General features: G+C 38.4%; 1 protein-coding gene across 1 annotated transcript in view; it reads right to left on the minus strand.

Moving 5' to 3' along the window:
* Positions 1-11,652, minus strand: part of RASSF6 (Ras association domain family member 6) — a 63,993-nt gene extending 52,341 nt beyond the window's left edge. Inside the window, exon 1 of the mRNA XM_067736254.1 lies at positions 11,440-11,652. The gene's annotated coding sequence lies outside the window, so the exon portion shown is untranslated. The remainder of the gene's footprint in view (positions 1-11,439) is intronic.
* Positions 11,653-12,718: the final 1,066 nt, after the last annotated feature.

Below are 12,718 nucleotides of genomic sequence, written 5' to 3' on the forward strand. Positions count from 1 at the left end.
GGGTGTTATTTCCATTTCACTTAGTAAGTAGTGGAACAAATAATTTGAAGCAAGGTCTGAATGTCTTTAGGGTTTCCTCTTATTTTTCTTTCCAGCATTGTTTTTGCAGCTTGAAAAGGGTTTGAGTTTCTATAAATTTGTCTGTTCTAAGATTCTTTTAAAAGATTTTTTTCCTATGCCAAAGGGAATTAATTTTGAGGATAAGTTCAGAGTTCTAACTACAACTCACTTTGAGTGGGTTTCTAAATGGCATCCTCTAAACCTGCTTTTCATGTTTATTCACAGGATAATTTGTTTTGGGAACAAGTAATACTGTGTTGTTTTTCCCGTCCCCTCCCACCCCCTCCCCCACCTCCATATAGCTTTAAGATGTTTAGATGTTTTACTCCATTCTTATTACTCAATACATGCTTTTGAGAAAAATCTATTTTATTCTCTTTTGATATCAGTTTCCCATTTTAAACTGAAAATTATATTCTTCATATAATTTATGGAAAATAGTAGTAAAGGAAGAGGAACATATAATTTAATTTTGACCATCTAAAGAAAGAGGATAAAGAGGGCATATGAAGAAGTACTAGATGAGCCAGAAATACATAGCTTGACATATGGTTTTCCCCTTGGTAATCAATTCAAGAGACTGACAACTGTGTGATAGAGAAGGGGAGAGAGAAAGGCAGACAGGGATGGAGCAAGATTTCTAACAAAGGACAAAACAAACTGCAATGTTGGCCCATGATAAATGCTACTGATTTGCAAATTTATAAGTGAAATCCTGGACCAGAGATGTGCTGATAATCACTTCCCAGTTCACGGCTGTACTAGCCACGCTCCCAGTGATGCAGGGATCCAGTATGTCTGAATTTGGCATAACTCCCTTTATAAGGAGTCCTATTTCTGAGTTTTTAGTATTTGATTTGGAATACATGCTAAGAATTTTCTTCATTTTTGCATTTATCCACAGTTCCGATACTACCAGGTTTTAGTGATTTAAAAGTTATCCTCGGGCTTCCCTGGTGGCGCAGTGGTTGAGAGTCTGCCTGCCGATGCAGGGGACACGGGTTTGTGCCCCAGTCTGGGAGGATCCTACAGGCCGCGGAGTGGGCCCGTGAGCCATGGCCGCTGAGCCTGCATGTCCGGAGCCTGTGCTCCGCAATGGGGGAGGCCACAACAGTGAGAGGCCCGCGTACCACACACACACAAAAAAAGTTATCCTCCTGTTCCATCTATAAATGCACAGATGGGCTTAGGGTGTTTGAAGCTGCTGCTTCCTGGTACAGAGCTTACGCTTTATTGAGAAGTGTAAAAAGGAAAAAAGAGAAGGCCCATGAGGAATTCTGTCTAGTTGAAATAATGTTTCTGAAGCCTTCCTGATTTTATATTTTATAGTAAAATTTCTAGATATTTTTGAGAAAAAATTACATGTCTTCCTGTTATACCTGTAAATAAAATTTCCAAATTTTATTTGTAAAATAAAATTGACTTGTTAAAAAAATTCATTTAGTTTTAAACTTCTGTTTATATAGCAGCTCGGTGTTATTTTCTTTAAAAAGATATTAAATTCCCAAAGGCTTATGTGATCCAAAAAGAGGCATGTTGCAATCATTGAAATTTTGGGGGGCAACATGATAATACAAGCTAGCTAAAGTAGAGAAGAAATCCTAGGGCCATGGTGCTGTACAGAAAAAAGGAACATGGACTGTGTAAACTGAAAAACTAGAGAAACTGTGGCCCAAGGCAAGGAAGGATTAGGCAGTTTAGTAAGTCTGTTTTTGGAGTATTTCTAGAAGAAATTCTCTCCTGTATGATTCTGTGCAAGGGAACATATTCCTTCTATTCCAGCAATTGAATTCAAACTGACTGAACCCTGTCCCATCTCACAAACACAGCCTGAAGTTACCAGGCAGCCAAAATCAAGCTCTGACTTGCAGGGTTGATTAAGTGTGATGTAACATCCTTCCAGTCTCCTTCAGGCTCTGGAAACTGTGGTCAGACATGAGTAATAACCTCCTTTATGTCTCCATATAAATGGCATTAGGGTGTGACCAGAGATTTTATATAATATTTTCTAGTCATTCCATTTTGCAGAAATAGAATATTTAATTATCATTGCTTCAAGCCTATAGAATCATAGGAGCTATAGCCAGGATAAAAAGTAGGCTAGAGAGAAAAGTTCCATTTTTTTTAACACCTTTATTGGAGTATAATTGCCTTACAATGGTGTGTTAGTTTCTGCTTTATAACAAAATGAATCAGTTATACATATACATATGTCCCCATATCTCTTCCCTCTTGAATCTCCCTCCCTCCCACCCTCCCTATCCCACCCCTCTAGGTGGTCACAAAGCACCGAGCTGATCTCCCTGTGTTATGCGGCTGCTTCCCACTAGCTATCTACCTTACGTTTGGTAGTGTACATATGTCCATGCCACCCTCTCACTTTGTCACAGCTTACCCTTCCCCCTCCCCATATCCTCAAGTCCATTCTCTAGTAGGTCTGTGTCTTTATTCCCGTCTTGCCCCTAAGTTCTTCATGACCTTTTTTTTTCTTAGATTCCATATATATGTGTTAGCATACAGTATTTGTTTTTCTCTTTCTGACTTACTTCACTCTGTACGACAGACTCTAGGTCCATCCACCTCACTACAAATAACTCAATTTTTTTTTATTTTTTAAAAAAAGGGGAGGAATTTCCTCCTTTTCCTTCTGAAGCAGGTCATTTTGATTTTGGTTGGGGTAAGCTGTGTGAAAGACATTCTATGTTTTCTTTCTTCAGGAGAATACCAGCAAAAAAAAAAAGAAAGAAAGAAAAAAGATAAAAGCTATCCTCACGAAATCCTGATGCATAGTTTTTCCTTATACTGAGCTATGAGCACATCTCAACAGGCATAATGTAATATTCAAGTTGTAATAGTCAAGCTGAATGCTTGACTAGTTTCCCTTTATGCTTTTACCATTTTGATCATCACATCATCTTGTTCACAAACCTTGGGATCTCGTTCTTAGCAAATATAGCCCAAGTGTCTTAACCTGACGTTCAGGCTTTCTGCAGTTTCACCCAAACCTACATTTCCCAACTCAAAATTGAAGCTTTCTTTAATACCAGGCCTTCTAGTCTAGTGGAATTACGTGTCATCAAGTCTCTTCTCACTATTTCCTTTTCCCTCATCATTGCAGGTTCTAGTATCTGCTCAAGTGGGATCGTATCAATCTCCCCATGACCTGTTCTACACTGCTGTGATGCCGCTTTCTGCTGTCCATTGGTATTGTCATGATTGATTTATACCTTATCTAATTTTCTACTCATATCCTCTTGCTCAAAGAGTAGTGCTCCTCTAGTTGGGAATGTCATCCTCTTTGACAGCACATCATTGGAAGGGGGTTTTGTGGAGGACTCATGACAGAAGAGACAGAAGCTTAGCCAACCAGGCAAATTAACTGTATAGGTCAGAAGCTACAAGGGCATTTTAGGCTCCCTTGGGACAGAGACACAGCAAACTCCAAGAGCCCAACAAATCCCAATTACTCAGTCACAAGATTTGGTCTGGGCTGTTTGGTTATGTAGCCTTTGCTCTTGCTTCTAAAACCTGAGTTTTGCCCCTAGACTTTGTCATTCTAATCATCCTCAAAAAGAGTTACTGATGCTCCCTAGTGAGGTCCACCCCCCCCCCCAGGTGGTCACCTTGCTACCCAAACATAACCTTCTCCCTCCTGGATCCAAATTATTTACCATCTATTCTTCATTTCTATACTTTTATTTCTCCTGTACCTCTCCTTCCACATTCCAGCACCCTATATCTTGCCAAGTGGTTCATTTTCTCTCCTCATTTTCTCTGCCTCTTAGCAGCAATTGACAGAGTTGGTTATCCCCTCCTTCTGATACACTTTTTTTGGAGACTTTTGAGACAAAACAGCAATCACACAACCTTACTTTATTTCCTTGCTCTCACAGGTCTCAACTTTTTAGTCTTCTCTACTGCTTCTTCCTTTATATAAAATGCTGGCTAGTTCTAATAGTCTGTCCTCAGCCATCCTCTTTTCTCTAACTATACTTTCTTCCAGTTAATCTAATCCAGTTCCATCCCAGCCTCTCTGCTGAGCTCCAGACTCATGTCACTACCTACTTTATCTCTACTTGGATGTCTATCAGGCATCTCAGTGTCAACATGGCCAAACCAGAATCACTGACTTTCTCCCATGCTCCAGAATTTCCTCCTCCACAATTCTTTCCAATCTACCCAACTGGGCACCAAAACTGAAACTCAGTCTTATTTTCTCCTCTTTCATCATAACTAGATTCCAATCTGAAAGTAAGTCCTATTGGTACCTCCAATAGGTAACTCCAAAGCTTCTGTTTCCACTGCTACCACTCTGAGCCAACCCACCACCATCTTTCTCTTGGATTATTGCATCAGCCTCCTGACTGGTTTCCCTGCACCCACATCGTGACCCATATTCCATTCTCCACATGGTATCCAGGATGATAATTTCAAAGAGCAAATTAGATCTTGTCATTTCATGATTAAAACATTGCAAAGACTTCCAAGAATGAACTAGAATAAAATATAACCTCCTTATGATGACCCCAAGATCCTGTCAATCTGTTCAGTATTCATTCCCTTCATTATTTCCCTCATTGATTACATTTCATCTATCAATACATTGGCCTTCTTTCTGGTTTTCAGTCACTCCCTAAGCTCATTCCTGCCTCAGGGATTTGAACTTGCTGCTCCTCCTACTTGGAGCACCTTACCTCAGACCTTCACGTGGCTGCCTGTTTCCCATCATGCGGATCTCAGTCCCTGGGTCTCTCCTCTCAGAGGCTTTCCCTAAGCAAGTCTCAGCCAGTCATTATCGCATTATTTTCATCTAGGTACACATCAGTATCTGAAAGGATCTTATTTATTTACATTGCCTGTATTCCCCAACTACAACATGAACTGTTTAGGTTGTGGGCTTTTTTGTTTGTTTGTTTGTTTACCTGGGTACATCCAGTTCTTAGAATTTTGGCTAGAACATGGAAGGGATTTAATTAATATTTGTTGAGTGACTGACTAAATGTCAAATTGTAGCTGTGACCCAAAGGACTAATTACTATTAATAAAACTTTTTCTTGACCTCATAGTTAATATGCTATTTTAGCTGGGACTAGAAGTCAGGGATATTTTGAACTGAAGAAGCACAAAGTGCAAATTGACAGTGATGGGCTGAAGAATCATGGCAGTGGCTTTCTGATTGGCTCCATTCTATTTGTGCTCATAAAAACAATTAGCTAATGTATCATTAAAGATAGCAAAAATCGCTATGTAATTATATTGTCAAACTCATGACCTATGCTGAAGCAAATCATAGCTAGCTTCAGAAGATGTGATTAAACAATTTCAAAAGCCCTGGGACTTCCCTGGTGGCTAAGAATCCGCCCGCCAATGCAGGGGACATGGGTTCGAGTCCTGGTCCGGGAAGATCCCACATGCCATGGAGTAACTAAGCCCATGCACCACAACTACTGCGCCTGTGCTCTAGAGCCCGTGAGCCACAACTACTGAGCCCACGTGCCACAACTACTGAAGTCTGAGCGCCTAGAGCCCGTGCTCTGAAAAAAGAGATGCCACCGTAATGAGAGGCCTGCGCACCGCAGCAAAGAGTAGCCCCTGTTCACCACAACTAGAGAAAGCCTGTGCACAGCAAGGAATACCCAGTGCAGCCAAAAATTAATTAATTAATTAAAAAGAAAACAATTTCAAAAGCCCTTACATTATTCTCTGACCCTAGAAATAAGGAGAGTTGAATGGAAATTATGAAAGAAAAATGAAAATAGGATAAAATTTTTCTTCATAAGCAGTATATGCTAATTGAATAGGAGATAATATTGACCGTGTCTGAATCCAAAATTTGGCTAAGCAAAATATTCAAACAATTGAAATACCTGAAAGGTAAAAATGTGATTTAGTAAAAGTCCCATTTTATTATTAATTGCTGAAGTGAGAAATAGATCTATGAATTCCAATAGTTTCCCTTTTCCATTCCCATTAACCATGATTCACTGCAAATTAAAATCTGGTAATGACTTTGTGAATATCCTCTAAGTTATAAAGACTTGGTAAATTTATGAGTCTGAGCTAGTTACCTCAAAAGGCTTAAGAGGAGGATAACCAGAGGTTGTGATTAGCAGAAAGATTTATTAACAAAAGAAAAATTACAGGTCTAGAAGCCTAAGGGTCTTACTTTGAATGTTCACAATTATTTTGGTAGAACAGAACAAACTATGACTTGAGGAGGAAGGTAGTTGTTAAAAATCTATATACTTTACTGGGAGGGATAATCATACAGGGCTCTCCCATCCTGGGGCCAGAGCTTATTACTTAGATTGTGTATGAAATAAGATCACTTATTTAATGTTTGGCTATTTATTTTTTAATTATGTCCAGACAGAGTAGAGCTCAAGAGATATGGAATTAAATAGGCAAGTAATTAAATCCTGGAGAAATAAACAGTTCTAGAAGTGCTAGGCAGGTCTAAGCTCAAACAGACCTTGGAGGCTCAACAGGGAAGAGAGAAGACCAGGAAGATAGAATCAGTCTGAGCAGGCAGCAGGGTTCAGGAACCTGAGAAAGCAGAATAAGTCAGCACCAGTATCTGGGCAACGCTGAGAACAGAGAGCATCTGAGAGCATCAGTGGTTCACCTCTTCCTGCTCGGCATCCTGCCTAGATGTGGGCTTGCTGGACTGGCCAGAATGAGGCCAGATGATGGGAGGTGAAGCCCAGTTAACTCAAAAGGGCCGGTCATTTAAAGTACCTTCCTTGGTCCAAGCATGGATTAATTAAATGGTTGCTTGTTTAAAAGTGGGAAACTTGGCTCACTCTTTTGTATATCAACAAATATTTCATGAGCTCCCTCTCTGTGCTGTTGCTGTGCTAGCCAGGAAGTGTAGCCTGCATCTGTATCTGCAGCTCCTGATTCCTGAGGCCCCTGCGTGCAGGAAGTGTCAAAGTGGTCATGATTTTACAATGAACCAAAAAAAAAATACATGTGCTAATTTCCTTGGGTCCTCCAGCCAAAGAGAATTTCTCCTGCCTTTGAACTTTGGTAGCAAAATATCTGCAGCTTTCTAATTACTTACTACTTTCTCTCCCTAATCATATTTTATTTTACCTGATTTCCTCTAGAACAGGATGATTGCTCATTTCATTTTTGTATCTCCTAGAGTGAATGTATATATGCAAGTATGTAGAGAAGACATATATAAAATTATGAATATCTGTATATTCAAGATGTGGAGAGATGTACAAAAATATTAACAGTAAAATTGAGATCTATGAAATTGAGTGATAATTATTTTCTTTTTGATTTCATATGTACTTTCTAAGTCATATACAAGGAACATATCTTAATAACACACACCATAAAAATTCCAAAAAAAGAAAAAAGAGCAGAGAGTATAACATTAGAATAGCGAGTGTGTATTTCAATTATGAATTAAGATTAATGGCTGTATGCATGGTGGGTTTTGTTTTAATTATTATTTTGGCCTGAAGAAGCAATGGAAAGTTACAAATATGTATTTACCTCTAAAATAATCTGTTTTCTCTAAGCTCTGACGTGGAACCTTGTAGTACAGAAGAGTAGACCCGTATACAATTACATCACTTCAAGGAAACAAGACAAAACATCTATAATTCTAATTGTTATCCAATTCTTAGAAAACAAGAAAAGAGTCAAGAAAAGTATGGTTTCTGGGAAATAATTGGCTCCATATTTTTTCTAAGGAATGTGTGTCATTTGCAGAGATGGTAAAAGTTGAGCGTTGGACTATAATCACTATCACTTTATTAAGTGATATTGATTGCAGTTAGGGAATGTTTGAGATACAAACAAAAATGTATTACAGTGCTTGAATTTAAGACAGGATAAACAGGATGAATATCAAACAACCAGGCTTCTATGTGAGTATACCATCACAGTCAGTCCAGTGGAATCTAATTTGAAATGCCAAACATTTAGTATGCTATTGTATATTTACATGGCGCTAATGCCCTGTACTCCATTCTCCCCAGAGTGCCCTCAGGGAGGTGAGAAAAGCAGGAGCAGTAGGAGAAGCGAGCTAGTTGGAAGCCATTCAGGACTCAAGGCATCTTGCCACCACTCAGTCTGGGAAGGAGCTACTCCATCTGCCGATGGCTTCTTCTGGAATTGCTTCTATGGCACAGCTCAAGAGTCTCTGCTTCATCTGGGTTTCCAAGAGGAAATTCTAAGGTTGACTTCACAGGGGCCATGGCTCAATTTTTCCTGTTCATCTGTTGGCTGCAAAAGAATCAGCCCTCCTCTTGAGCTCCATTTCCTAGACTCTGGGATAATGATGGCGATGTCCTTCAACCATCTCAGCTACTAAGATAACACCCTCATCCCTTAAGAGAGAGACACCTTCATGTTCAACTACTGAAAGCAGTAGTATTGGTTTGTTCGGTACTTGAGACGATGTTATGAAATGATGAAATCACTCTACTTGATAGCTTTAAAAGACTGATTTTTTTCCAACAGATCCAATCCTCTCTAACCCTAGACTTTAGTGAAAAGAGAGAACATTCAAAAGAAGTTCTTTCTCAGAGGTTGTATTTTCAATTGACCTTTACTTGACTATTTTTAAAAATCTAAACTTTTATATGAAGCCCATGTATCTCTAACAACCCTAAATTCCCTGTCTGCATTGTAACCGAAGAATCTGTACAAGTAAATTGACTATTAGCACTAGATTTCTATTTTGATGAAAGGTATAGGATGCATCTTACTTTAGGAAGTTAAAACAAGTATCAATTATGAAACCTTGAATTACATGTTAAAAAGACATATTACATATATGTTATACTATTTTAAATGTAACCAGAAAACTTAATATTTTCTTAATCACTGCTGGTTACTTCTATCTCTTCTGATTGACCAAAACATTTAATAGTTTATCACAAAATCTTATAAGCATTAGAAATAGTAGAAAAACATTTGTATACTAAAATAGACTTTAGGAAGATTTATAACTGGTTATGTGGTTAAATAAATAAATCTCAAATTATTCTCAAATATGGTTAATGGATTTATCTCAGTTGGGGCTACTGTTTGCTATTTAGATATATGCCTATTAAGGAATACAAAAATCAAATATTGATAACTTGTTTAAATTCTAACAATATTTATGCAGCATAAAGACATATTTCCTCTTTGAAAACTGTTTAGTAAACACTGGTACTATAATTTATTCTAAATAGATTGGATTATTTTACAAGTTTTTAGTTAAACTACACTAAACTGATTCAAGCCCCAGAGTACAATATAATAGTACAGTTCAGTTTACTTGGCTTTAGAATTCTATCTCCAATCCTCCAGTCACTATCCCATTATAAGGGTGGGCAGGAGGGGGAATTGGATGAAGGTAGTCAAAAGGTAAAACTTCCAATTATAAGATAAATAAGTACCAGGGATTTAATGTACAAAATGATATATATAATTAACACTGCTGTATGTTGTATATGAAAGTTGTTAAAAAGTAAATCCTAAGAATTTTCATCACAAGTAAAAATTTGTTTTTCTATTTCTTTAATTTTGTATCTGTGTGAGATGATGAATGTTCCCTAACCTTATTGTAGTAATCATTTTATGATGCATGTAAGTCAGATCATTGCACTGTACACCTTAAACTCATACGGTGCTGTATGTCAATTATATCTCAATAAAACTGGAAGAAAAAAAGTTCCTTCTATCTCTAAAAACAAAAAGCCACCGCAAAACAAAAAAAAAAACTCGAACAAACAAAATGAAAACACAGTACATACATTGCAGATTTTCAACTCTGCAATTTGAATACATTAAAACAATGATAATATTAAGCTAGGATCAATTGCAAAGCATTTAACTGTTTTATATTAATAAAATAAAAAGATAAAATGTCATAATTGGAAATACTTTGCTAGTCACACCTACTAAGTTTATTCCTTCCTCAAAGTCATCCACATTAATAAAACCATCAGCAACATTAACCAAAATGCCCTTTAAAGAATCATAAAATAAGTTCACTTCCCTATAATTTAAGTGGTAAAGACCAGCAGAACACAGGTATCATTCGTTTATGTTTCTTGTCCGTAAACACAAATAAAAGTCCATATCACTTTAATACAAACAATACAATATGTGCTACAATGTAAGAACATGGACTATATGGTCTAATTTTATCAAAGTTATTCAGGGGCAGTCTCATAAATAAAACTCAAAATTGATGAGTTCTACAACAGGGGGTTGAGTGTTTCTCTCCTATTATGAAATTATTGTTTCTTGTTAGAAATAACATATTCATATAAGTGAGACTTCCCCAAAGTAAAAATGATTGAGTAGCAAAAAGTTTGAATTTGCCACCACATACTCTATTGGAAAAGTGGCAAGAAGCCAGATAATTTCATTGCTACTCAGAGGAATGAGTAGCTTTGCCCACTTGCCATCTGCTTACGTGTCCTGGACCCACTCACTGGAAACCAGTTCAACGCGGTACCCCCATACTGTCTGGTCTCACTAGTTCACTCACCCTCCTTGACATGGACCCTTTGGCAGAGCTGCACATTTCTTAATGCTAATTGAAGGCACTATGTATAGCTATTTATAGAAGGCTTGCTAAGCGTTTAATTCCCATCAAAGCCCTATTGGCAGATACTGTTATGACGCTTACTTTATAGATGGCAAACAGAAGCTTGGCTAGGTTAAGTAACTTGCTATGGGACAAACCAGTAAGTGGCAAAGCCAAGATTTGAACCTATAGCTCTCTTGCTTCAGAATTGGACCCTTAACTCATGGACTCTCATTTAATTATGATTATCCTTTCATTGTTTGGGGCAGTCTTAAATTATATCAGAAATCCTTTTCAATTTTGTGTGTGTGTGTGTGTGTGTGAGAGAGAGAGAGAGAGAGAGAGAAGTCTCTGTTGATTTGTGGAAAATAATAAAAGTTTAGCTGAACCGCAATTAAAAAGACCTTTCAGGTCTGCTGGTTGAATGTAACCTTGTAACCATAAGAGTACTGAGGGAAAGGGGGAAGTAATGCAGGAGTCTAGTATCTTTTCCAGGCAAACCACAATTCCGGGTGAAGAACTTGAGTTCATGACACTTGTCAGAAAAGGGAGGAGGGTTTGGTGGCCACACTTACCTTCAAGCCCTCCCCTCTTCCCCTCACCCTCCCCATATGCTTACCTTGGTCAGGAAAGTGTGTTCTGAAAAAATCAAAAGGAAAATACGTCCGGGTTTCGGGCTGCTCTGACACATGCACACCTTCAAACTTGGCTCCCTATGGATTTTGCTTTCTAACAACTTGTCCTCAACTTGACCTCAGGGAGTAGATTAGAGGGTTTTTGTTTTCCCCTACCCCCATGTTTCACCTGCTACACTGTGAATGGGAGATTTTTACCTTCGTTGTTGAGCTGAACCTGCTCCGGAGAGTGTGTTTCCCTGCTCAGTTCCAAACTCTGATCGTCGTTGGAGAGTCAGGGCTTGCTCACCTGTCCCGGAGGTGGAGCTGGGGTCGGAGACAAGCGCGGGAGGAGGAGCGCACACACTCCTGCCCGGGGCGGGGGGGGGCTCCCTCTGAGCCTGGCAGTGCCCCTCCCACGAACAGCAAGCCCAAGAAACTGTTAATTATTACTCCTTTTCGCCACAGCAGGGAAGTGTTAGAAACCTGAGCCACTCCCTGTGCCTCAGTGCATGTTGGGAGTGTTTACTTTCTTTCTTCGGAGCCACTGATAGGAACTCTCCTTTGCTCCCTGTCACACATCTTGAGGACAAGTGAATTGACATGCTGGTTAACGCTTTAACCTCTGAACTGGCCGGATTCTAATCTCTCCTCTCTAGTCTGTAGAGAAATAGTCTTTAAGAAATGACACCGACTAGGACTGAATGTCATTATTCACATGTCTTTCTTTTGAAAATTTTCTCTTTTAATCAGAAATTTCTTAATTTCCCCCCCTTGTTCTTTTGCCACCTCCTTTCCTTACTGGCACCCTTTTCACCCAGAGCGGTGGTTCTCCCACTCAGAGCAAACCAGAGCCACCCAGTATCTTGCGAAACCCTCATAACCCATGGGCCTCAGCTCCTATGAGACTCCGATCTAGTAGGTCTAGGGTAGATGGCAGGTATGTTTTAAATAAACTTCACAGAAGAATCTGGTAGACATCAAAATTTCAAAACTATTGTAATAAAAGTATACAAGAGGAAATGAATAGTAATTTAGTCACTACCTAGTGAATTGTGTTTGGAGACAGCTTTTCCTTAATACCTTTAATTTTAAAAAAGGCACTAAAGTCTAGTTAACTAGACTTATTATGGTGATGATTTCATAATATATGTAAATATTGAATCATTATGTTGTATACCTGCAACTAGTATAATATTATATGTCAATTATAACTCAATTAAAAAGAAAGGAATGGATAAAGGAACTGACAGTTAAAAAAAAAAAAAGAGCTCCCTCTTTGAAAACTACCAAATTTACTTAAAATTAGTAAAATCAGACCCCAAAAAAGGGCACCAAAAACTCAGAGACACTCAGATGACAGATGTTCTGGAAATAGTGCTTTTATTTACACTCACACAAGTGCACTTTTTGGTATCATTAGTACTTTACCTGTTTCCTATGTAAAGCACTTTGATCATGAAAAAAAAAAAAAGAAGGTTATTTTACAAGAATAAAC

This window comes from Pseudorca crassidens, chromosome 4 (genome assembly GCF_039906515.1).
Source record: "Pseudorca crassidens isolate mPseCra1 chromosome 4, mPseCra1.hap1, whole genome shotgun sequence".
NCBI lineage: Eukaryota > Metazoa > Chordata > Mammalia > Artiodactyla > Delphinidae > Pseudorca > Pseudorca crassidens.